The sequence below is a fragment of the Carassius auratus genome, unplaced genomic scaffold, assembly GCF_003368295.1.
Source record: "Carassius auratus strain Wakin unplaced genomic scaffold, ASM336829v1 scaf_tig00214657, whole genome shotgun sequence".
In the NCBI taxonomy this organism is placed as follows: Eukaryota; Metazoa; Chordata; class Actinopteri; order Cypriniformes; family Cyprinidae; genus Carassius; species Carassius auratus.
The window spans coordinates 897,501-925,000 of NW_020527754.1; the positions used below are offsets into that span (position 1 = coordinate 897,501).

At 34.9% G+C, this 27,500-nt stretch overlaps 1 protein-coding gene across 1 annotated transcript in view; it reads right to left on the reverse strand.

Moving 5' to 3' along the window:
• The window catches only part of LOC113092589 (kelch-like protein 29), a 247,263-nt gene extending 228,249 nt beyond the window's left edge, over positions 1–19,014 (reverse strand). The window contains exons 1-2 of the mRNA XM_026258237.1: positions 18,762–19,014; positions 1,912–1,980 (exon numbers count right to left, since the gene is read on the reverse strand). The gene's annotated coding sequence lies outside the window, so the exon portion shown is untranslated. The remainder of the gene's footprint in view (positions 1–1,911; positions 1,981–18,761) is intronic.
• Positions 19,015–27,500: the final 8,486 nt, after the last annotated feature.

Consider the following 27,500-nt stretch of genomic DNA (forward strand, 5'->3'; position numbering starts at 1 on the left):
GTAAGTTAGTTGGGATATGCGTCCACGATGCTTTCATAGTGAGATCTGATAAGATGAGCCAGCTCGAGGAACCCACAGCTGCTGCTGAAGATTTAGTGGCAAACATGCAGACTGAAGTTATATGTAAAACATGTCAATCTCGAATGGCAACACAAAGGGAAAATACTACATATTTTTTCCAGTTAGCTCAAAGCGCAGCACAAAAATGTTTATTAGAGTTTGGCGAAGGCTGTTAGCGTGTTTATCAGTGACCTATGGCTCTGTAATCAGCAGTATATGCTAATCCTTCTGAAAGCAACACACGTCAAACAACTTTCCAAATATGAGAAGCATTATGAACCTCTTGTCTGACAAAAGACATCATTTAATAACATTGTTTTACTTCATAAAGTCAGTTGAGCGTTGGAAATAAAATCCGTCTGTTAGATGATGTCTTCTTACACAGAATTAGGCACACAACATATTATTTCAAAGTATTCGACACAGTGATAAAGGCTATGTCGATTAGTATCGCATTATAAATATACTTCATTTATAATAAAATTCCTGAAAAGACTTGAAAGAACTCAGATAAGCCATATACCCCCTTACTCGAATGTTCGTAACCCCCCAAGCAGAAAAAATTATCAGCCGATGTGGAGATTTGAAAAATGTCGATATATCGGTCGACCACTCATCCAAATTCACTATAAATTTGTAGGATTGAAAGGATTATAATCATCAGGACATTATATAATTAGATAGAAAGGTGGAGGTCAAATCAGTTTTCGCAGTTTTGTTGTTATCTCAGACCTTTGCTAAATGAAATGCACACAGTTTATTTGAATATGCAGCAGATTTCTTTCTTCCTTTGGACACAAAAATATCAAATTTAGTGTTGTTTTCTTTGTGTTGTTCTCATGCAGTGGAAGTAAATGGTGAACAGAGGCTCCAAAGCTACTGAAAACAATAAGTTTCAGTCAAATTTCATTCTGTTCCTCTCACAGAGTTATCATATAGTTTTTGAAGACTTGGAATAGAGTGTATGAGACTTCATTTTTTGTTCCACGGAAGCACATTAATAATGAAACTTTTTCAAATACACACTGAATACAAAATACACAATGATAAGGATGTGACAGAATCTACAATCCTGAGAAAAGGTTGCCACAGATTCCCGCTGATCAAATTCTAATTAGAGATTAAGACAAAATCTTGACTGCCGGTGGGCTGGTTTAATCTTCAAACACACAGGACCCTGACCACAAACTAAAAAGCTGTGCTGCTTCACTTGAGCCAGGTCAAAGCCGGTCACTGCGTACCAATGATCAAAAAGCTCCACATCCCATTAGCCAGAACTCGCAGTGGGGTAACCCAATTAAATCAATTCTATTTAATCAGAGTGGGATGCATGAGCTGAGGGGGTGTGGCTTTCCTGACAGTCTAGTGGCATGTAATCCCACCGCTTAATCACCAGAGCTGTGTCCACTGAGAAACGCTAATTGGAGTGTGATGGAATTCCACTGATGACAACTGGAAAATGTTGCAAATCGATCGACTTCTTAGAATTTGTAAAAGGTCTAGAATCTATTTCTGTTATAAATTAAAAGCATACAAAAATATATTAGAATTAAATTAGAATTATAAAATAAATATAGATAAAATTAAATAAATATATATATATATATATATATATATATATATATATATATATATATATATATATATATATATAAATTGAATTTTTTTTCATAAAACAATCCAGTGTAAGGAGGAGAAAAAAAAAACAGTTCAAGTTCAGTTAATACAAAAGGGAACAAAAACACAACCCAGCTGTACACAGTCTGCTATAAATGAGCTAACTGATGCATCTCTTTGACAGACGAGAGGGTGTAAAGATATAAAACAGGATCTTGTGAGATTTTGCAGTACCTTGGGTCTGTGCTGGATGATGATGCTCATCACAGACTAATTAGATCTTTGGAGTATACTCAGGTACGGCTGCAAAGACAAAGAGAACATGATCAGTAAACACACACACACACACACACAGAGAGAGAGAGAGAGAGAAAGTATTGAAAGAATATAGTGGTAATTAGTACCCACTGTAACTGCTGTGAGACAGTGTTAATCAAAAACAATACATATTTCTCATACTAATGTGCAAACTATTCAAACTGGAAATTTGGATTGGGTATATCTAATTGTTTTCTGTATTTAAAAAAAAAAAATATTAATAGCTTAAAGCGATAGTTCACCCAAAAATGAAAATTACCCCGTGATTTTCTTCCCCTCAAGCCATCCTAGCTCTATATGACTTTCTTCTTTCAGACAAATACAATCAGAGCTATATAAAAAAAAAATGCCCTGGCTCTTCCAAGCTTTATAATGATGGTGAATATATGCTGAGATTTTGAAACCCAATAAAGTGCATCCATCCATCATAAAAAGTGCTCCACACAGCTCCTTCTGAAGCAAAGCGATGCATTTGTCTAAGAAACCTTAATCTCTTGCTTCTGCTAACTGCCATACGCACGTTCACGAGAGAGTGGCGCTCCAGCCGATGATGTAGGACATTGCGTAATCGCCGGTGAGAATATGCTAGTCTCGCGAAAACCAAAATTTCTCTACAGCAACGGAAAACCAATATCAATTGGCTTATATCGAAGTCCTCCATCATTTTTCTTTATAAATCCTCATTTTGTGCTTTTTATTCGTGACCGGTGTTTTGTTTTCACCGGAGCTTGCACTACACCTACATCTTGTGTCATCCACTTTCTCATGAACGCGCATTTGCATTATTAATTCTTTAATTTGTCTGCTAATTACTGTGAAACTATTTTGAAACTTGAACTTTTGAAATTTGTCTGTAATGTATAAAGTGCTATATAAATAAAGGTGATGACTTAAAATACACTGGTTTCTTATTAACAGCTTTTCGCTTGACAAGACATTAACTGATGGAATAGAGTTATGTATTATTATATTTTTATCAGCTGTTTGGATTCTCATTCTGATGGCAGCTATTCACTGCAGAGGATCCATTGGTGAGCAAGCAAGTGATGCAATTTTCGTTTATTGGTAACATACTACTTTAAGACTTTGTTAACACTTAGAAAGAAAGATACATGGCCTATATCGACACAAGCATGATACTGACAAATACAAATGAACTGAAGCACAACAGAAACAACCTAAGAAGTGCAACATCCAGCACTAAAAACATGCTGTTTTCAATAGTCCCTTCAAATGGGAAATTGCCAAAGAAACAAGAGTTCTAGGACTCCTGGTAATGATAACCAGACCTCTATAATGGAGTAGACAAGTCAGATTTTTCTGACTCACATAAATATCATTCACTTATGAACCTCCATTTAAGAGTCACATGGTGCAATCAAATGACGAAGCCGTCGAGATGAAGTCATGACACAGTAAATCAAGTGAAAATCAAGTGAATTTTGAGCTTTTACAGGCACAAAAAAAGAAAAGGAGCAAAACACTGATAGGGAGTAATAAACCCTTCTTTTCCCTATTACATAAACTTAATAGGATTCGGAATGCAATCACTGTCTAATCTAATGCTTTTAGAGACACAGAGGAGGATCTCATCAGATTGCGTCTGGACAGAATGATTCCCTTGTCTCCACTTTTCTGTTCGCTCATCTTGCACATTTCCTGACCCCTTCGTCTCTGCTTCACACACCTGCCCTTGTACTTACAGACTCGTCAGAGACAATAAAGATATGGACAAATGTTTACTTTGTCATGAAATGAGAAATGTACTTCCATTATATCATACAAGATCATTTAGGTCGCCATTGGCTCCTGCTTTTTCTGTCTCGCTCCCAGCATTCATTTGCACTTTGTCAAGGAAACCGACATCTTTTGTCAAGGCAATGGGAATTAAATTCATAAAGAAAATGCATGGTAGATTATCTTCAATTATGAAAACTGCCAGAACAGGAGTGCAAAAAATAGATATTCAAACCATCCTCTGCGGTGAAGAAATTAATTTAAATGTATTGCTAAGTACACAGAGCACAATGTGTTAGAATTTAAATATAACATCCATAGGGCATAAACTTATAATTTATTTCAGAACTTTGTAATGCTACAAACTGAATCGTATACACAATATATATTGTATACGATTCAGTTGTATTGTATACACAATACACAAGTTTTTCTCTTCAGGAAACGATCCAAAAATATAGAACATCCACGCCAATAAAAAAGATGTGTCAAATGTTTTTGCAAAAAATAAATAATAAATACTACTTTTTTTGCACATTTACGGTTACAGTAACGGTTTATTGTGATGCGTTACAAAGTAACTCGGAAAGGAAAACAAGACAGCAGAGTAGTTTTCTTTATTTTGCAAAACATTTCACGCGCACATAACATATTTTTGCGACATTGCAGCCTGTTCATTATCAAAATAAAATACAATTTAAAAAAACTAATAAAAAGCATTAGATACTTTCGCGAATATGGAAACATTTTGATTCATGATGAATGAGAGGTAGGCATCAGTTTCACCTTGAATTGGATTGGCGGTTTTATATTGTAACCGCATTGCCTTAACTTTAGAGGATTTGTTGAGAGAAATTAATAACTGTGTTTATAATGTTTGTAAACATTTAGCCTTAGCCTACTGGAATTTTAGCCTACATTATATTTGAATGTAATAGGCTAATATAATGCTACATGAGCCTTTACGCGACTTTGGCTATGTTTGGTTTTGATTTTATTTTTTTTACTCAAAACGCAATAGCATTTTTTAACAATGCAGCAAACATTTTTAAATATCTTAAAAATACTTTGATGTCTTTAAAATGTTGACAGATTTTTTTCTTTTGTTTAGTAGCCTACATTTGGCCAAAATCTTGAAAGGATGATACTGTATTGACTGTGATGAAGCACAGCGTGTTATAGGCTAACGTTACCAGACCTCTTCCTGTTTTCTTTTTCTTTTTGAGTAAAGAAAACGCTGTACATTATTATTATTATTATTATTATTATTAAAAAATCTTTCTTTTTTAATGTTATTAACTGGTTTTTCTTCTACCAAAACCAAAGCCCTGGCTCAAACATTCAAAAAAAAAAAAAAAATTCATAGCTGAAATAAAGCTTAAATGAAATAAATATTAGATGAAAAACTTAAAACTGAACAAACTAGAGTATTCAAAATATTAATAAATACTATACTAGCATATAATTCATACTAAAATAACACTGCTACTAACAGCTAGCAAGAGTTTTTAAAAACATGAAAAAGAAATTGCCATTCACTTCAATGGCAGTGGCCTGCATCTAAACCTGATTAACAAAGCAAGCAGCAATCAGTCCTGCTAACTTCCTGTTTCATCAGGAAATGTCAATACCGGAGAGATAAACTGCTCGTAAAGTCAATTCATGAGGATTTTGCTTGGTTAGTTAAAATTCTGCACACATAATTCCTGCAAAGTAATTTTCAGTGTGTTAACTGCAAGCACCATCTTGGGCCCCGAGTTAAGTGTTTTCCTCAGGGCACACAGTCACGATCGAGCTGGATCATGAACTTGGTAACTTAGTGACACTCTTGGTCTACTAGAATTGTACCTGCAATCCTTCAATTAGCAACTAACCTCCTCAACCATTGGTCACAAACCACTCGGACATGTCCGAAACGGAGTAGGACACCTAAGAGTGAAAAATCACTTTCCAAGCCGTAACAGATCCTGCTTTGAAATCTTCATGTCCCAATTATTGTTCACCTGTCAACACGAAGTCAAGCCATGAATCATTTTTGTAATTATCAATTGATTAAAAAGCGCTATCTGATAGAGAAAGCGGCTCACAGACCTTATACATCAATTTCAATGACACTTCTTAATCCAAAAGTCTTGGCAATCACCAGAGACCAATTACAGGCCATGAGATAGAGGCAAACCATTAATAACAAGAGTTAGCCTGTTTTGCCTCAACGTGGTTTGGAAAAAGAGCTTGCAGGGGTTCATTTAAAATTGACTGGTAATCCACAAGCATCATGTGTATCACCAAACCTGGAACGTCATGATGTTACACTTTTCAAGAAAACCAATGGACCCATGAAGTGCATTAAAAAAATACTTCACACACTTCTATCATAGTTCAAGCTGAGCAGAGGAAATAATTCATCTGAAATACTCAAACACCTACAGAGCAAAACTAAATGAATATACTTTTTAAGACACCAAAAAAAAAAAAAAAATAGGATTGGACAAAATATTATCCAACAGTCCCTAGATACACTTCATGGTCAAGATTATGCAGACACCCACTTCTAATTAAAAGGTTTTATGAAGCCACAAAAACTGGGGAAACTGTTGGGAAGGGCCAGTGGTTTTGGAAGTAAACTTTCAGGTATATACATACTTTTGGCCATTTAGTGTGTATATATTAGACCAATCTACATTTTTGTAACGGATTAAAAAAAATATATATATGACCAGTCTTAAAGGAAATAAATTCAGATTACTAACTTGTAACTGAGCAGTTTATGCAACCGTCCCGTTTTTAACTCTGATAATAACAAGCGCATCAAAATCAGCATATTAGAATGATTTCTGAAGGATCATGTGACACTAAGACTGGAGTAATGATGCTGAAAATTCAGCTTTGATCACAGGAATAAATTACATGTTAAAGTATATTTATATAGAAAACAGCAATTTTAAGTTGCAATAATATCACAACATCGCTGTTTTTACTGTATCAAAAAAAAAAAAATGCAGTCTTTCAAAAAATATTTACAAATGTTTTTTGTATCCAGTACAAATTCAGTAGATTTAGCTTCAAAATAGGACTATATGAAGTAGGGTGGGGTGGGATAAAAATTGTAATTGTTTTTTTTTTTTTTTTTCATGTTTCAGGCTTGGTGTGCTCGTTTTTATGGCTGCACAATTTGGCCCAAAACTTTGTGATTATGACTATAAAATAATTAGAAAACAGTGACCAGTGAAATTATTTAATATTTTAAAATGTGACCCTGGACCATAAAACCAGTCATAAGGGTCAATTCTTCGAAATTGAGATTTATACAGCATATGAAAGCTGAATAAATAAGCTTTCCATTGATATATGCTTTATAAGGATTTTAAAATCTGGAATCTGAGGGTGCAGAAACATCTAAATACTGAGGAAATCACCTTTAAATTTGTCCAAATGAATTCTTAGCAATGCATATTGCTAATCAAAAATTAAGTTTTGATATATTTATGGTAGGAAATGTACAAAACTTCACGGAACATGACACCCTAATGATTTTTGGCATAAAAGAAAAATCAATCATTTTGACCCATACAATGTTTTTTTGGCTACTGCTATAAATATACCCCAGCAACATAAGACGTACGGTTTTGTGGTCCAGAGTCACAAATCACTATTATTATAGTTAAATAAAAATGTTAAAAAATAAATAAATGAAACTATTTCACTGTATTCAACCAATTTAAGTGACTTAAAAAAAAAAAAAGTTGAAATAACTTTATATCTAAACATTTATGACAGCAACCGAAACGTAAGTGAAGTTGAAGTGAGTGGAATTTTTAGCGTGTCATTTTCTTTGATATGTAATGCAAAGAAATGTTATTCGTGGCTCTGTACATTTACATGACTGTATATAATTATCAATAACCTTTTGGTAAAGGCTTTTCAAGTTTCTTGGTTCTACACGTCTCCTTCCTTTGTGCTTTGGCGTCACACAGGACAGAAAATTATACTTTTTTCACATCAACAGCAGAAGTTAAAATTCCTTCTGCACACAAAGCGACTAATAACAGTGGACATTTGCTCATTTTTCCTCCATAATTGTGCTCCCTGCCGCCTGCATTTCTTAATGAAGGTGGCAACATATAATTTCCTAAACCATATTATTCCAAATACAGCATGACAGTGTCAGCGCCACCCTCAAAATGAGGTCCCTACCCAAATCATCTCACTTTCTTCGATTGTGCCTCTCTCCAACAGTGCTACAAATTTTCACTGAGCTACATTTGGGAGACACAAATAGTCTGGGACACTTCCAGATTTATCATCAATGTTAATAACATGCCGCATAATCCGCTCAGTACGAAAGGAAATCAGAGCAAAGTCAAATTATTCAATTGTGTAAAGGGCCATAAATAGTAGTTGTAAACAGGAACAAATGCACTATCCGTAATTTAAAGAAGCAATGCAGCACTATGGGCCAGTTCCTCCTGCTTGCAGTCAGTTTCATCCAGCTAAAAGTTCACGTTGTGGGAATGGGAACATCTAGTAGCGACCTCCTGTGTGAACCTGGCACGTCTCTGTCCCTAAACAAACTGCTGCACTCTGACTAAACTTTCAGAAAAAGATACCGCCTGAAGCAAATAATTCCATCACTGGATAAACGGATATCAGAGACGTGAATATGATTACATCCCTTCTGAGGTGCGCTGATTGCTTTTGATGAAAGCGATGAAGAGTCTTTAATGAGACGTCTGTAGCTGTACGACTCGTTCCTGTAATCATTTCCCTCAGTGCAGCCTTCTATAAAAACCCATGCAGAAACTGATGGGTTGGTATTTTGGTATGACAACATGAAACATCATTTGAAATGTATTTAAAGTGACAAAAATAATATTTTACTCACCCTCGTGTTGTTCTGAAACCATGTGACTTTCTTTCTTCCATATAGCACAACCTAAGAATGTCCATGCCACTCTTTTACAACAAATAATTACTTGCATAAGGTGTCCATACATTTTTTTTAAATATATTTTTGAAAGAAGACTAATTCTCACCAAGGCTACGTTTATTTGAAATATGGTAAAAACATTAATATTGTGAAATATTTTGACAATTTAAGACAACTCTTTACTAGCTGAATATATTTTAAAATGTAATTTATTTTTCAAAGCTGAATTTTCAGCATCATTACTCCAGGTTTCAGTGTCACATGATCCTTTAGAAATCATTCTAATGTGCTGATTTGATGCTCAAAAATCATTTTGTATTATCAATGTTGAAAACAGTTGTGCTGCTTACTATTTGTGGAAATTATTATATATTTTTTTCATATGACTTTGATGCATAAAGTTCAAAAGAACAGCATTTATTTGGAATGGAAATCTTATGTTACATTGCAAGTGTCACTTTCAATCAATATACTATTCACACATACATACATATATATATATATATATATATATATACACACACACTGAATAAAAATTATTTCAAATCAGCAATTCAAGTTCATTTTAAATTCTAAATAAAGTTTGATAGAAAAGGACAATATAAAGCACCAAAAAGGTAAACGTGGTCCATTAGAATCATGCACAGTATTCAAGGTTTTCTAAAGCCAATATGATCCCTAAGCATGCTAAAGGTGAGTTTTAGCAAATGACCTTTTGGTAAACAGAAAGTGTATCATGTGACATCAGATGTATGGCTTTTTTAAAAGCTCAACAGATTTTACAAATCAAATCATTTTCTGTGCCAACAGACAACAGAAAGTTTCTGAACAACTCCAGGGTGATTTAACAATCACATAACATTTATTTCTGACTGAACTAACCCTTTAACCCCCTCTAAAAGACGGAAAAGTGTTTGACGGTAGCCATTGACTTCCATAGCATTTCCCACACCACTATTGAAGTTAATGGTTACCGTCAAATGTCTGGGTTACCAAAATTCTTCAAAATATCTTATTTTCAGATTAAATAAACAACAACAACTCACGTAGGTTTGGAACGTGAGGGTGAGTAAATTATAACATTTTCATTTTGGGGTGAACTATCCCTTTAAAGCAATACCCTAGTGGACATAAAGATAACCTCATAAAACAGACTACATCATTCATAACCAGGAAGGGCCAGCAGTTTTAGAGAACTTTAGTTAAAAGTGGATGCTAAACAGGTTCTTATTAAAGCACATGTTAATGTCCACGATGACCCCAGAGGGGCAGTATTTAGTGGCTAGTTTCCCAGCTACGGCACGCCAGTCCACAGAGGCCAAGTGCAGCTAGAAAAATCATAAATCATTTGCGTTGTTTTACACCTGAACTCTCTCTAATGCCCTAGATAGAGCCGCTATCCTCGAAGGCAGATTCAATTATTTACCCAGCAAATAAATGATTACATAATGCCCAAGAATGCAGTGTCCCAAAGTACCGCATACTTCCCAGGCATGTCTGACTATTTGTTTCCGATGGAAACATTTAGAGGGAAGAAATTATTATACTCGAAAATGGATACGTGATAGAATGCAAATAGAGGATGTAAATATGGAGAGTCGAATAAAATGGTGAGGAGAGGGAGCGTGCTGAAGATCTGTCAGGTGTGAGAGGGATTTGAGAGCGGTCCGCTTAACCTCCCCCCGCGGGGTATCAGTGCTGCCGGGAGGGGCTCCAGATTACAGGCTCCGATAAGCACTACATTCACTGCTCATTAAACCAACGTACAAGTGCTTTGATTCACCCTAGTGAGTCTATTTTTAAAAAGCACTGACTTCTGAATTTGCAGTGAAGTCACAGGTCTCAAACTAGGGAATGACCTCACGTTAGCAGCATGCAGTTGTTAGCATATTGTTTTAAAATACAATACGAAATCAAAACTGACTGAGTTCTATTCTTAAAGGGGTGGTACAATTGTGTTTTGTGTATTCAGAGTTGTTCATAGTGTTAAAGAGATGGATTCTCATGCTAAACATGGCCAAAGTTGTAAACAATTATTTAGGAGAATGACTGAGAATTTATGTGCCGAAAATCTTACTTCCGGGTTGGTACAAATTTCGGCTGTTTTTTTTTCGATCGTGGATCTAATGACGTAGACAAGAGCGAAAAATAGAGTGGAACTCCTTATATGAGCAATTATCCCGGAAAAGCGCGCCTGCGCACACACATTGACCAGAGGAGAGCGAGGCCGCGCACATCAACACGCTTCAAAATCGTTGGCAGCGCTGCAAATAAGTGTGTTTTTGGATCTGAGGGAAAGTTTACCGTGTTCAGGTCCCCCAAGGACCCAATGTTACATGAACAGTGGATGCAGTTTGTTTCTCCAAGCAACGGAGTGTAGTAAGTGCCTTTCTCATTTGAGTGACGAATGTTTTATAAACAAGGCCCAAGTCGACGCTGGATTTGCACATCGTTTGCTACTAAAACATGGAGCCGTCCCTGTGATAAAAGACCCCATTCATGATTCATGTACAATTGCATCAGATTTCTGTATTTTGTTGGAAATCAGCACATAAGTGAATATATGTTAATGGAAACAACACAAAACATCGGTATTATAGCTCCGCTCATGGCACGCCTCCAGGAGCTCGGCTTTTCCGGAAAGAATTAGAAATCTGGGAGGGGGGGGGGGGGGGGGAGTAGAGCGCAGTCTCTGGAGTACCCCCCGGCCTGCGAGGGGCGATGGGGGTATGTGGCGAGTGGGGCGGGGCCGAGAGGCGTGGGAACGAGGAGTGAGGCCAGGTGTAGTGATTGGAGATGAGCTACACCTGCGCCCCACCGCCGGAATCGAGTCCCACGTAGGAGATGGAAGGATATAAAACTGGAGCGACTATAGTGAAGGACGAGAGAGGACCAGGCCTGGGACATTATTTTATGTTTTGGTTTTTATTTGCGCGCGACAGTCGTCCGCGAGGGGCTGGTGCGCTGTTTTGTATTTATTTTTGAATATTAAAATGTTTTGATTGTGCGCCGGTTCCCGCCTCCTTCTTCCCGATGTATATGAAGTTTCAATATCATTACAATAATCATTGTGATTTTATTATTATACCAGTAATTTTGAATTTACTCATTACTAATTTCATTTAATTTACTTCACAACAATATTAATAATATTACTTTACATACATTTAATGCATTATTTATTTTATTATTATGTATTATGTCAACTTTCTATTTTACTATAAAAAAAAATACAAATAAAAATAAACTTTTGAACCTAATAAAATAAATATTTAAAAAAGGAAAAATGGATGGGGGAAATGAATTCTTAACAAAATTAAATTTAAAGTGTGTCAGTTTTCATAATCTTTCATCAAAATTGAATGGGTCAGATCTCTCTTAAAGTAAGTCTATGAGATTTTTTCTGTTTTCTTTTTTTGGGGGGACCATTCAGTTTGCCTACAAAAGTTATCACACATCTTCTAAACAACCTACACAAACAGAAACATTATTCATGTCTGTAGCACAAACTCTGTGGGATGAGTAACATGCCACGTTTCACACTTAAGAGTTAGTTTATTAAAATCCCTAACACTATGTACAGTGTGAGCAATAGTAACAGTTACTATGCAAACCCAACAAATAACATCACATCAAATCCCAACACACACAATGAAATCCCACGCAACATTATTCCCCACTAAACATGACTTTCCCTCAGAAATGTCACATTACGAATATTAAAAGCATTGCCACTTTTAAATTAAAATGCAAATGCTGCTTCATGCAGTTGCTAATGTCCATGAACGTAAAATCTGATTTCAGAGTTCATCAGGGATCCGACGCTGTTAAAAGCACTTTACAATCGCCAATCCAACATGAGTTTTCAAGCCGAGTATTCAAGCGAAATCCAGTTTGAAAACAGATGGAGAGAGAAAAGCTCTGTGAGTCTACAGAGCGGCGGGGTCGAAGGTGACAGCGCACGCAGTCTATGGATAGCGGACAACAGTCTCTAATGGCTCGCACAGCCTCTTAAGAGCTCGGAAAGTGTGTAGTTTGCTCAAGGCCCTCTGCCCTCTACATTAGCAAGTATATTACTCCATTTGCTTTGGCTGGGAGCTGAATATTCCGCATACTAATTCTCATCACAGACTCTGACATTCACTCAGCTATGTTTTCCCAACTGGCTTAGGTCCACAGATTATGAAGCAGTCTAACGTAGTCTCTCGCTGATTTGACCTCTCTGTGCGACCCAACTGAGGTATTGCATTTGTCTTGTCAGCAGTTAGAGAGTGGTTTCCATCTCATCTGTTTGTTTCAGGTCGGTTCAGACTGCCAGCGCATCCTCGTGGGTTCAGTCTATATATGGCCTCAGCGAGTGCATCTTTACACACTCCTGAAGATCTAGATTCACCCACAGTGCCAAGGTTCAAACATGGAATCAGTGGTTACATGCTAGACATTTCTAGTCCCAAATCACTCAAATTGTCCTGAATAGGGCACTCTCTCATGCTCAATTTCTTAAGCATCATGCAAAATCAAACTTAAATGAGCACGTCACCTCAGAACTTTAATTATTTTAAATGCAACTTTAAAGCTGCAGTAGGTAACTTTTGTAAAAATATATTTTAATATATTTTAATATATAAAATATATTTTAATATATATATTTTAATATATATATATATATTTTAATATATAAACCTGTCATTATGTCCTGACAGTAGAATATGAGACAGATAATCTGTGAAAAAATCAAGCTCCTCTGGCTCCTCCCAGTGCTCCTATTGCCATTTGCAGAAAGTCATCCGCTCCCGGTAAGAAATCAACCAATCAGAGCTGTGGTCCGTAACTTTGTTTGTGTTCAAAATGTAGACAAATGTATATAATAAGCGAGTACACCATGAATCCATTTTCCAAACCATGTTTTTAGCTTGTCCTGAATCACTAGGGTGCACCTATAATAAGTGTTTATATTCGGACTATTTTAGATTGCTTCGGGGGTACCGCGGCATAACCCAGTACCGTTGTGATTCTTCATAAACATAAACAGAGAGAAGTAGTTCCGGCTACGATGTTCTACCGCAAGACGCAAGCAGTTCGGCAAAAAAAATGTGGTAGCTCAATAAAAGAATTCATGTGTCATTCATGTGTCTAAACTTGTTAGTCAAACAAGTTGCACATTATGCATGAAAATTGCTTGTTTATTAGTAAATAATTATTATGTAAGAAACTATATGTTATCATAAAAAAAGAATCTCACTGAGGTTTAATTTAATAAATTAATTTAATTTGGTACCTGTGACCAGTGACAATAAAGCGCTACTATGACTAATTTATTTGATCCGAAATATTATTACAATTTAAAATAACTTTTCTATTTGAATAGATTTTAAAATGTAATTGATTCCTTTGATGTAAAGCTGAATTTTCGCATTATTACAGCAGTCTTCAGTGATCACATGAACCTTCCCAAATCAATATTATAAATGTTGAAATCAGTCTTGCTTCTTAATATTTAGTGGAAATAGTTTTAAAAGATTTTTTGATGAATATAAAGTTGAAAAGAACAGCATTAATTCGATTTTTTTTTTTATGTTTTACTGTCACAATTTGATACATTAATTTAATGCATCCTTGCTGAATAAAATCAGTAATTTCTTCTTGCCCCCAAAAATGGTATATTGAATGCAGAAGTACATTATACCAATAGAGAAATACAAAAAGACTAAATAAAAAGGAAAAAGGATAACACCCCAACCCAAATTGATCAATAAACAACTTGATTTTTATTTAACGTGGTCACTCACTCACCCAGGCCGAGGAAGCAGACGGAACACTTAACATGTTTAAAAAATAAATAATACTTCAAGTCTGTTTATTTTAAAAACACCTTTTACAGAAGATATGTGTATATCCTTAGCTCTGGCTTTCTGATTGGCTAAAAAGGCTGCTCCTTTAACTGTTTTTGGTATTTATAGGCTGTCCGGTGTGACATTATTTCAGTGAAATTTACAGTAACATGTTCTGCAGAGAATTAAACAATTGCTGACCTTTCCCTGGTAGCAGAAAAACCATTTAAGGTGTTTACATGACCTCGCATGTCACTGACTTAATAAGGTTTAATATAACGGATGGGAACTCGCTGATTAGGCAACCGACATAAACAACTCGCTCCTGCTTTTCCATCTGCAGCAGTGTAACAGGCCACCAAATTCAACAATATTTACATCTACTCATTTATTCGACTAACACTTTGTCACTTGGTTTAGCGGGCAATGCATTAGCAAAACACCCGGCAAAACATTCAGTGCAGACAGGTAATTTATCAAATCACAAACAAAACCTCAAGCCCAACTAATTAATAAAGATTCTGCGTGGTGGCACAAGATGAAAATAATGTGACGGATGACATACATGACAGACGTTCCCCACAATACTCCAGCCGAGAAACTGACGCAACCTCCATCTTCTAAATTAGGATCTGCTTTCATTACTTTTACACAGTTCACAACCATAAATAGACAAAGAACGAAATCAAACACTGCTCTCAAACTCAGCTTCACAGTGTGTTTTGCATAAACAAGTCAAATGCCATATCAATAAAGCATACTAACGTGCATCTTCCAGATGTCTAAAATAAGACCTCGGCATTCTTATTTTTAGATTCTAAACATGCATGACACAGAACTGCTGCCCGGATTGTTTTATATAAACATTAACCTACGTTTTCCAGGCGGTTAGAAAAGATAATGCATTACAATAGACAGCCATGCTAAAAGATGGGGGCGTTTCTCTTTTTATAACACTCTTTTGAATATAAATGGATATAAATCGTCTTATTATAATAGCTGAAGTACAGAGTCGCTCGCACGCTGTTGTTGACAAAGGATAGAAGCCATCTGCAAGTAGTTTCCTTTAGGAACGTCAGTGTAAGCTTTTGAGTTTTACTGGTTTTCATAATGTACATTATGATAATATAAAAAATTGAGAAACCAGATTAGGTACATGTAATATAAACCATGTGTATGACTATTGAATAAAATGGAATTAATATTAAAAAATAATATTAGGAATGCCACTGGTTTAGCTTTTGCAAGAAGATTTTGAGTTTTACTAGTTTTCATACTGTGCTATTATCTATGATATAATAAATCTGGAAACTAGATGACATAAAATAAACCATTTGTACAATTATAGGAAAATGGAAGTGATATTAGAAAAACGTCTTTAGCTTTTCAGAAAAGCTTTTGAGTTTTACCAGTTTTTATAATGTAATACTGCACTTGCAATTATGATAATATAATAAATGGGGAAACTAGATGAGGCTAAATAAACCAGGTTTATGATTATAGGTGAAAGTGCAATAATGCTGATGCTGATGACATTTCTAAAATTAAAACAATCATGATCAGTAAATGAATTATAATTTTGAGCAAAATACTTATGATAATATGAATGCAGCATGACTAAAAAGTTATAACTGACTGAAACTAGACTAAAAGAGGACAGACTGACTAAATATGATAAAAAAAAAACAATAAAAAAACAAGATCTAAGACTAAAAACAACTTACAAAATCAAGCTGATAGAAAACACACGACTTGCCTGCTAAAATATGATCTGAGAAAATCATTAGTCATATCTTCATGGAGACATTGGGATTTATCAGAAATATTTGACTGAGGCACAGAGGCATGTCCTCCGCTCTCAAGAACTTTCATGCACTCAATCTGAAATTAAATCCAATGAGCTTTAGAACCGTGACCTCACCTGTACAAGCCTTCCCATAGTGATCCTCTCCACTCATAACAATACACCTAGAAGGTATCCGTATCCTGAAAATAATAAAACCGCCTCGCTTTCCTAAAGAAATTCTCATCTCAGTCTTAAGAAAGCTGCTGAAATCTATCCCTGCTCCAATATTCTTCTATCCTGAAAACATATTAGCGCTGCCAAGGCAAAACCTCTCGTTCTTTGTTCTTCCTTCTGTACAAAACATATTGATTTTGAAAAGAGAAGGATGGAACAATATGACCGGCACCACAACACTTCCAGACACAGCGCAAATGTGCACTAAAATATAACTAAACATACTCCAATCTTATGAGTATTCAGCAATATTTCTGCAATCATGCATACTCCTGGAAGTGTCAAAACACTGATGTGACGTGTGCGACTGCTAACAGCGTTCAAACTGTAAGCCTTTAATCTGGCGCATGTTCCAAGCTGCAACCTGATACATTTGCCAATGTTATCAATGTCTGCGTCTGCGAACATGACAGCACTGCTATTCCACACTTCTGTGTGTGCAAGAGAACACATGCATAGCACGACACGGACTATCCCCACGACACGGGGGAAACAAGTCGAGTGTTATGCGTGTGGTGACTTCTGAAATATGTTTATATTGAGAGACAGCTGACCTCTGAGATAACACTGAACACACTTACAAATGCACTGCTGTATCATTTGCACATGCAATCGATTTAGCTATCTGTAATAGTCCCATAACATTGTCTGGAAGGGATAAATTCAGATTGCATGTGTGTACTACTGCAAAAAAAAAAAACAAAAAAACAACAACAACACTGTTTCTCTATGCATAATAGCCTCCGGGTTCAACAAAAGCTTCCTACTGTATCAGACTCCCTTATGATATTGAACCAATCAATAAAGACATGCATGGAAAAAATTAATCCAGGCTCCTGGAGATCTACTTTCCTGCAGAGTTTAGTTTGACCTCTTATACAAGGGTCTGCAACAACAACAACAAAAGATTTACTGAAGGTGTCCCTGGACTTGCATGCAAAATAGAAATTATGTTTACATCAGAAATGTTTTCATTATTTGTAAAATATATATTTAAATATAAATATATAAATAAAAATCTATAAATTGATCAATTTAAGAATCATACATATATACATATGTGTGTGTGTGCGTGCGTGCATGCGTGTGTGTGTATATATATATATATATATATATATATATATATATATATATATATATATATATATATATATATCAGTCAATATTTTATTCTGTATACATATATACATTATAATTAAATATAAATATAATAACTGGACATTTCATATGGACATTTCAGTCCATATCTTAGTCAATTTCAGCTTAAATCATATCAGTCCATTTTTTTAATCAGTTTTAAAAAAGTATATTCACTATTTTATTTACATTTATATTTAAATAGAAATTTAAAATGTGATATAGACTGAAATGGAATATATATATATATATATATATATATATATATATATATATATATATATATATATATATTTAAGTCATTATTTTATTCTATATACATATGATATTTAAATATAAATTAAGTAACTTATATATATTTTTAAATATTTTGTTATATTTTTAATATGTGATATGTGTAAATGTATACATAAATAATGTATCTTTAATAATATTTAAACTAAAACCATTAAAACTAATGTTAAATATTAAAAACTTACAAATAAATATTAAAACTATTATTTAATATATTTTAATATTTAATAAATATTTAATTTTGAAATAAGTATATATAAAGTTGCTTCGGTTAGTTTTACAGAGAGCAGAAAAAAAAAACCATACATTTTTCATTAGTAAATTACATTCATATTCATTAGTAAAAGAAGTAAACAAACACCTGACCTAGGGGTTCAATGGTTGAGTCTCCAAACCTAGAGAGTTGTCTACCTAGATAGTATTTTTGGTCATTTAAGATTTGAATTCACATATATTGACATTAAAAGGCAGTCTACTTAGGTTAGGAGTTTTGTTTTACTTAAGGGTGGAAACTGAACTCTGCACGCAGGTGGATCTCCAGCGCCTCAGGCCAAACGGCAACTCAACTATTTGAAGTATCCAGGACAAAAGCATCTTCCATGCGGTCCAAGTGACCCAATCCAGCGTTCGCTACTAAATCCCAGCAGGAAGTTTTTCCACATCCAGCAAAAGAGGACGACACACGCGAACACCTTCACCAAAACACCTTCTGCCACCAGAACGTGCACGTGACATAATAGCGCTCCATGCAATAATAATGTACAGTTGCCATCCTCGACATCATCACCGACATCATCACCATCACCATCTCCAGCCTCACCTCCAGATCGAGTTGCCCAGTGATGCCAGGCGTCTGTCCTTGTTTCTCAGATATGGATGCTGTTCCTCACGCGCTGGCGGTTGTTTCATAGCATGGCGCTGAGAAGTGTGCAGTGGCCTCTCGCATCTGTAGCAGGTGTGTTTCTCTCTCTTAGTGCGCTGTAATGAGTTGGTCCGGGGAGTTGACAGATGCTGTCCGCACAGAGAGACGCGAGTGAATGCTGCTCAGGTCTCTCCCAGCTGATACTTTACTCCAAATAAGCGCCTCCCACTTACAGCGCCATGAGCTACGGCAGCGCGTTAGCGTGAGAATTGGCGACACCTTCTGGCGAAACGTGGAAGCGCAGCAAATTAACTCATCTAACAAAAGGTTATATATACTTAAAACGTTAAACTGCTTTTGTTATAAATTAAAAAATAAACCTAAACTCTGTCAAATATGCAGGGTTAAATAATGAAAAATGGACTGCTATTGTACGTGGGTTTTATTAAATACTTTTTTTATGTAAGTTAAATAGTTACACAGTAAAATAAAAATATAATGCAGAATATAAGAATCAAAATAGCTACATACACTTCTGTTTATTTTGTTGCTTATGAGAAATAAATACTTATATTCTGCAGTTATGCATTACATTGATCAAAAGTGACATTAAACACTTTAAAACAAAAGTTTTATTTTAAATAAATGCTGCTCTTTTCAACTTTATATTAATCAAAGAATCCTAAAATACACACACACACACACACACACACACACACACACACACACACACACACACACACACACACACACACACACACACACACACACACACACACACACATATATATATATATATATATATATATATATATATATATATATATATATATATATATATAGGTTCCACAACAATAGTAACATTAATAATAAAATAATAAATAATAATTCAAACCTAACCCTACAATAAAGAAAAGCAATAATAATTACAACAATGTTTCTTTAGCACTAAATCAGCCAATTAAAAAAACGTTCTGGAGTTTGTGACAATTCAGCTTTTCCATCACAGGATTTAATTACCATTAAAATGTATTATGACCATTAATTATTATATTTAAAAATATTAAAATTACATTTATTTTAAGTTGTAATGTTTTCATTATTATTGTTATTGTCACTATTATCTTATTAATATTATTATCTCAGCACTGTTTTTACTGCACCTAATGAATGCAGTCTTGGTGAGCATAAGAAAATGACATGAAAAATATCTCACAGAACCCAAACTTTTGAACGGTTTGCATGTATTAGATTAAAGTGTAATATATGATAAATATTTAAATCAATGCTTAAACTATATCACACTGATGATTTGGGATTCAAAGCATTGCCATAACTATCAACCCTTTTCCTTACAGTAATTCCCTTCATTCTTTTCTCTGTTTAAATGTGGTCCAATTCAGTCCTTACAAAGCAAATGTGTTTTCAGTACCCACTGTTTACAATTATGAGTGTAAAAGTGAGCAAAAAGACAAATGTTGTATTGTAAGGCAGAATAACATACTCCCAGTTCACTTGAGGGATGTGCAATTAAAGACAGTGCACTTGTCTCACATTTGCCAGGTACTGATGCTGGCACAGCAATGCTCGGTGTGGCCTGGAGATTAATAATGGATTATAAACACATAACATGTTTTAATTCATCTGGCTGTAAATAAACATCTTTTCAATGACACCAAGTAGATGTACACAGAAAATTCAGTAACGTGCGGTGGTTGCTGGTTCGAATCCCACAAGCTCTAATCAATAACACTCTAAGCTTAAAAGGTTTCAGCTGAATGAGAATGCCTCATTTTCACTGTTAATTTCAGTAGTATGTTCCTGGTTAATGTTGCGTATGCATTATCAATTAAACCAAAGAAATAATCACTCAGGGGCATGTTTAAACCCCCAGGTCCTCCAGTTGTGTTGTCTAAATCCAAGGGTACGAACCGCCACTGATATTTGCCGATTTTTCTCTGAAGTGGCAATTGGATCCTACATATATAATACATCACAAATGTTTAAAAATTGAAGGTTCACTCTCATTAATAAGAAAGCACAACTAGTGTGTCAAAGGTCAACGGTTCTCTGATTCGCTGCCTGTCACGTATGCACAGGCCTTGTGTTAACAGCACACCTGGAGTTTATGGATATGCAGCTCTGTTTGAGGACGAATAGCTCCAGGGCCACAGCACAACACTGCACTTCGGTGGGATGCACTGGACTCGAACGTGTTTTCCCAGTTTGGAGGCCTCAGTCCCTGCTGCTGGTCACGCGTGGAGCTTCATTTCCTTGTTTTTCCAAAAACATTCAATTAGGACTCTGTTTCGGTGCTTTGTTAAGCCTGATTTAGTCAATGCCTATGAAAAGGCAATTGGTGCATTCATATATTTCAGTGAAATGTCTCGTATTATCTGTATCTGTTCAGAAGAGTGTGATAAATAAGAAATATCTGAAACAAAATGATACTGATGATTGAGATTCACGGCTTTGCTATGACCAACAGTTTTCCTGTCAATAGTTCCTTTCATTCCTCCTGCTGTTTTAATATGGCCTTACTAGTTTTTACTAGTTTTAATTTTACGTTACTGTTTTACATAGATCATTTACTTTTTAATTGTAAATTTTGTTAATGTATTTATATAAGGCATAAAAAAATAATAAATAAGCATGCAAATAACTACATACACTACCATTAAAAAACTTGATTATTTTTTTATTAAAATAATAATAACAATAACAACAACCACAACAATACTTTTATTCATTATTATCCAGTCAGCATACTAGAATGATTTCTGAAGGAAATCAAACTAGAGTAATGATGCTGAAAATTCAACTTTGATCAAAGGAATAATAAGATATTCAAATCGAAAACAGTTCTTTTAAATTGTAACAATATGTCACAATGTTACTGTTTTTATTGCATTTTTGGTCAAATAAATTCAGCCTTGATGAGTATAAAAGTCTTCTTTTAAAACCAATGCTTATACATCAATATGAAAAAAAAAACACTTTTTATGATTTGATCAATTCCTGACCTATTACATCAAGTCCCATCTCACATTTTTTCTTGTTAAAAATCCTATTTCCATTAAAAAATAAGAAATCTGTCACATTTAAATGGGTTTCACGTTGACTTGAGCAATATGAGCAATTCCTCCATATCTCCTCAAATAGATCTTCTTCAAATAGACAGACCGCTCTTGCATTCAAAAGGACTTCCTGCAAATGCTCTATAAGGTCCATTGCTTTCTGCACACACAGTTAAATTTTAATTTGGTGCAAGGAAAAAAGAAAGACAGAGAGATGCAAATAGCATCTACATTGCTGACTGCCCCTGTTCCATTATGGAGGCTAGAGCCGTCCGGATAATTGGTCACCAGAGGGAAAACCTCACCTGTATTGTGGGATTGTTTAGCTCTAATTCACTAACTACTCCATTTATCTACAAGCTGCTAGTTTAATGTACCGCAGGGTCTGACCTTTGGTTGCTGTCCCTCACCCCACGCCACTCAAAGAGCGTACCTGTAAACAGGATCAGATTCATGTTAATGGAAGAGTTCATTATTTACTCAGGCTCATGTTACTCCAAACCCATATGCTCTTATTTTCTGTAGCACACAAGTCGTATGGGTTTTGTCTAGCTTTTTGTTTGTGTGATCTACTGCTGGAGAGTCTATGTTCATATGAAGTTCATGTCAAGCCAAGTCTTTGTTTGTTTTTGTATTTTGAGTCACCTTTTATTGAATAAAACTGCACATGGGTTCTACTTCAACTTGCCTTCAGCGGATATTTATTACATTTCTTTACCCTGTTCAAAAGTTTGGATTTTTATTTAAAGAAATTAATAATTTTCTCAGCAAGGATGGATTAAATGGATCAAAAGTAACATGAAAGAGATGTATAATATTACAAAATATTTTTATATCTATTCATGCACATCCTAAAAAATTATATTTGAATATTTATTGCGAATTAATCTTTATAACAATCCTGCCAGGATATAAATATATATATATATATATATATATATATATATATATATATAAAATAAATATTTTGGAAAATTTTAACTGTTCTCTAGGATAGCCTTTAAGCGTAGAAAATATAAAGTAATAATAATATAAAAGCACAGTACAGAAAAACATTTAAATTATATATATATTTATATATAATTTTATATGTAATATATAATTTAAATGTTTTACTGTACTGTGCTGTTATATTATTATTACTTTATATTTTCTACGCTTAAAGGCTATCCTAGAGAACAGTTAAAATTTTTCAAAATATTTATTTTTCAGATATATGTTGTTATTTTTCACTGTTTTAATCATTGATAATCTAATGTCACTTGAGCAGTAAATCAGTATATTAGAATGATTTCGGAAGGATCATGTGACACTGAAGACTGGAAGAATGATTCTGAAAATGCAGCTTTGCATCACAGGAATAATTTACATTTCATATTATATTAGCATAGAAAATAAATGCAGCCTTGGTGAGTCACTGAAAGCCTCCCAGAATGACGTCACCTCCTGCCATACGTACTGTAGAAACATTGTGAGTTTTCAGTAGCTTGAAAAGACTCCGAAAGAAACTTTTCCATTAAAGCACCCATTTGCACTTCAGTATCTTGACATTTTTTCTCCTTTTAATGCATGTCAAAGTTTCGTAACATTGAGCAGCAACTTGAAAAGAAACATCTTTTTGGATCAAAGTATATATATGCATCTGTATTTTCATCTCAACTATGCAGGCTGAACATAAAAGCATGCAAAGAGTCTCTGTCTGGTCAAAAAAAAAAAAAAAAATGAAAATCAGACACTATTTTTACAATGTTACAGAATCTAAGCAGGTTCCTGGAGTTATTAACGTTTTCTTCACAGTGTAGTTATATATGCTTTAATGCTATTTTGGTTTCAAACACAGTGTGGGGGAAAACATAACAATATAACACAAGAGGCTGAACAAGGACCTCCTAAACCTCAATCTGAGACATTCTTGGTTTCAAAAAGAGCACTTTAACTCATAATGCGACCACCACCACGATGAAGAGTGGTCCTTAATCATTCTAGAAAAACCCTTGTGTGCAGCGACATTAATTGGAGGCTTTTGTTGAGGCTTTAAGAATGGAATAGACAACCCTTAATCCACTCCACACAACCGCATCTAATGTGTGATCAATACGGCAAGTGACTACTGTTAGCTGCAATTAGGAGACAATGCTTCCCGTTTGCTATTTTCAGCATTTCCCATTTAGAGGAAGTGCAACAGGGAGGATAATTGCATATTGACAAAAAAAGATACACACCTGCACATACACACACTCACTCCAGTACTGTCATCGTGTAGCTTGAGCAGTGTTGTTTGCTGACCGTTTAACTGGGAAAGCAAAACCACCAGCACAGCTGATAAACAATCTGATGAAGATGAATGAAGAAGCTAGCAATCGCCTTTTCTGCGAGTGTTGAAACTCAAGTCAACACATTTCTCAGGGGTTGCTCTTCGTCTCAGATGTTTCTCCTCTGAAAACAGCAAAAGAAGCAAACAAGCAAACAAAAAGAAACAAACAAATGAGACAATAATGACAATGATTCATTTTTTTTAATGATGAATAAATGTGCAAAGCAGCTCAGATCATTTGCTCTGGATGAACTTGTTAAAAATACTTTAAGTGCATCCAAAGACCTCTGAGATTTTATTGAAGAAATTATCTAGATAAATATTAGTGCAAACACACACACACACACAAACAAAAAAACACATTATTGGCATCAGTTCTATAACACAGGCAAATTATTCTTCAAAAATATAAATATTACATGATATATATATATATATATATAAATATTATTTAACAGGCCTCATTTTATTTGTTTATTATTATATCAATTTATGATGTACTAATATGAGTATATCAGAAAAACTGCTTTTCTGAAGAGAGAAAGATCTTTTTATTGCTTTTCAAAAAAAACGGAAAAAGAAAGAAAGATGGATGACAAAGAATAAAAATAATGACAAAAAATGCTGAAAAAGTTTCATTTTTGCTTTTATTTCCATTTCATCTGCCCTCCTGGTTTCCAGTTTTATATTTCAGCTTCTATAAGATTTGTCTTTTTCATTACAAATCATGTTTGTCTTCAGTCTTTCCTCGTCAGTCTTTTCCTTGCTTTGACAGTGCTGGCTAAAACCAAGTCATTATTGGTTTATTAAATAAAATAGAACTCGGCAGTTACCGGTGAAATCAGCAGTTACCGTGCACCACTCTTAATTAGTATATGAGTGCGCCATCTATTGGTCAATACTAAATAACAGTGTGCCACAGAATTACTATATATATATATATATAGCATGCAAAGTGTGTGTGTGTGTGTGTGTGTGTGTGTGTGTGTGTGTGTGTGTGTGTGTGTGTGTGTGTGTTGCACGAAAATTAAAATATGATCTAATCTACTGAAAGTAAAAGAGGTAAAGCCCACTTGAATGATGCATGACTCCTCTCGGATGAAACCTGTGAAATCTGGATTAAGCAGCAACACAATAACCGATCAAGTGAGTTAATGAAAGAGCAACAGCAAGAGTCTGTTCGTGGTGTTTGGATTGGGTCGAGTTAGTAGGCCTACACAAACTCCTGACTCCGCTGGGATGGAAATACACAGGATCGCCTGGCGCAGGTTACTTCAGTCTGATTGCTCGTCGAGGTTACAGTAGCTGTTCTGTACTATTCTGCTCCCTTTCCCAGGAGGAGCTCACTCCTGTTTATTGACATGCGCTCGGGATAATGAAAGGCCGTAAGCCAGATGTAAGCTGCAGCATACAGGCAAATCCACGCAGGCTTTGTGTAGGATATCAAAACACGCAGAGGGGAAAACGCACTAAATGAAATGTTAGCTCTGGCCTGCTTCCTAGAGTCGGTTTGAGCAGCTTCTGTCTTGGAATGAGACAGGAAAAGAGAAATAAACACGGAGGAGCTCCAGCCTCCAACTGCACTGCAAAATCAACAGCATCCCATCGCTTCTTCATTCCTCGGATCTCTGCCAATATCATCACGTGCTGAGCTCGAGCACTCGCTTTCTCTGTAGGCTTGTATTCACACGTTATCGGCTCGGCGGCAAAATACCAGTGTGTGGTGTTTATTTAAATAAAACAATCAATATAATTGTGCAACGATGCAAAGACTGAACAACAATGATCGGAAAAGGCTTGGATGCATTTAATGGAAAGTTCCACTGTTTTCTGAATGATGTTCAGACCGAGTGTGTTTCAAACCAACACTGTAGAAGTAAACCTTTTCAGAACTACAACAATAAAATCTTCTTCTTTTTTGTTCTTTACAAATCACTTATTTCCAGTTTCTGCATTATGTAGTAGCAATTATGCACATTAAAAGGAAAGAAATGTGTTATTTTATATATAGTTTTAGAATATAATTCTTGTTTTACTTTTAAGGAAATGTTTTATATAATGTATCATATTATATTAACGTAGCTATATTATATCATACTTTTTGTCTATAACTTCTAGTTTTGTATAGATTTTATTTTTATAATGTGATAGTATATTGTTGTTGTTGCATAATTTACTAAATTGATTCTGTTTTCCTAGTTTATATAATATATATATAGCCTTTACAAACCCCTTGTTTCTTTCTGTATTAGCCAACATGCTCTTATTATTGAACTTTTAATATTTGGGTGTTTACATTATTTACTATTAATTAGTCTGTTTTCATGAATAAAAATAGTTTCTAAATGTTTTTCTTTATCTTCACAATATAAATATGTGTGTCTCCATTCAGATTCAATGAGAAATAAATAAATAAAACTGTGTTAGGAGTTTCCTGAGAAAATGCAGGATCTGAATATGTCCTTCACTGTGACATTTCCACCTTTAAAAATAATGACATGATGTTTCAGATGATCAAATTTAACGGAGTGACAGTCTTAGGGGAGAACCATACATTTTCTTTATTCAGCAGTAATCTTTTCAAATAAAATGAGCAGTGGTGGACAGTAACGGAGTAGCTTTACTTCGTTACTGTACTTAAGTACATTTTTCAAGTATCTGTACTTTACTGGAGTAGTTTTATTTTGAGTAACTTTTACTTTTACTTCACTACATTCCAAAGCATAAGATCGTACTTTTAACTTCACTCCATTTCATAAAACATATCGTTACTCCCTATAATATATCACGTGCTCCGACACGCAGAAGCGGTGTCTGATTCATCATGAACGAACTGAGTCTTTTCAAAATAAACTTTAATCAGATCGTGAATCGCACCAAACGATTCATTTACGAATTAGAATGATCCGATTGCAGCTGTTCGACCACTCACTGATTCAAATGAACCGTTAAGTGCGAGTCTACAGAAGTAAGAACCGGCAGATCTTGTGAGCGCGCGTGCGTCTGATGTTGCTAAATTATTAATGTCGAAATTTAGGATTAATTATTGTAACTGAAAATCATATTTAGGTCAAAATTGTCAGTTGTTTGGGAACTAAATCCGCTGTAAAGAGTGATCTGTTTAAGCCCACTGAAATGCTGACATGCAGGCACATCAATCAGCGTCTCTGTGTTTTAGGTTAAAAAAAAAATAACCTTAAACTAACACAGATTAAATAAAATAACTCATGCACGTCCAAATTCCCCGCTACCGTAATATTAACAGTTTTATTAAAATGCTACCATGACATCTGTTTTTATATGGTG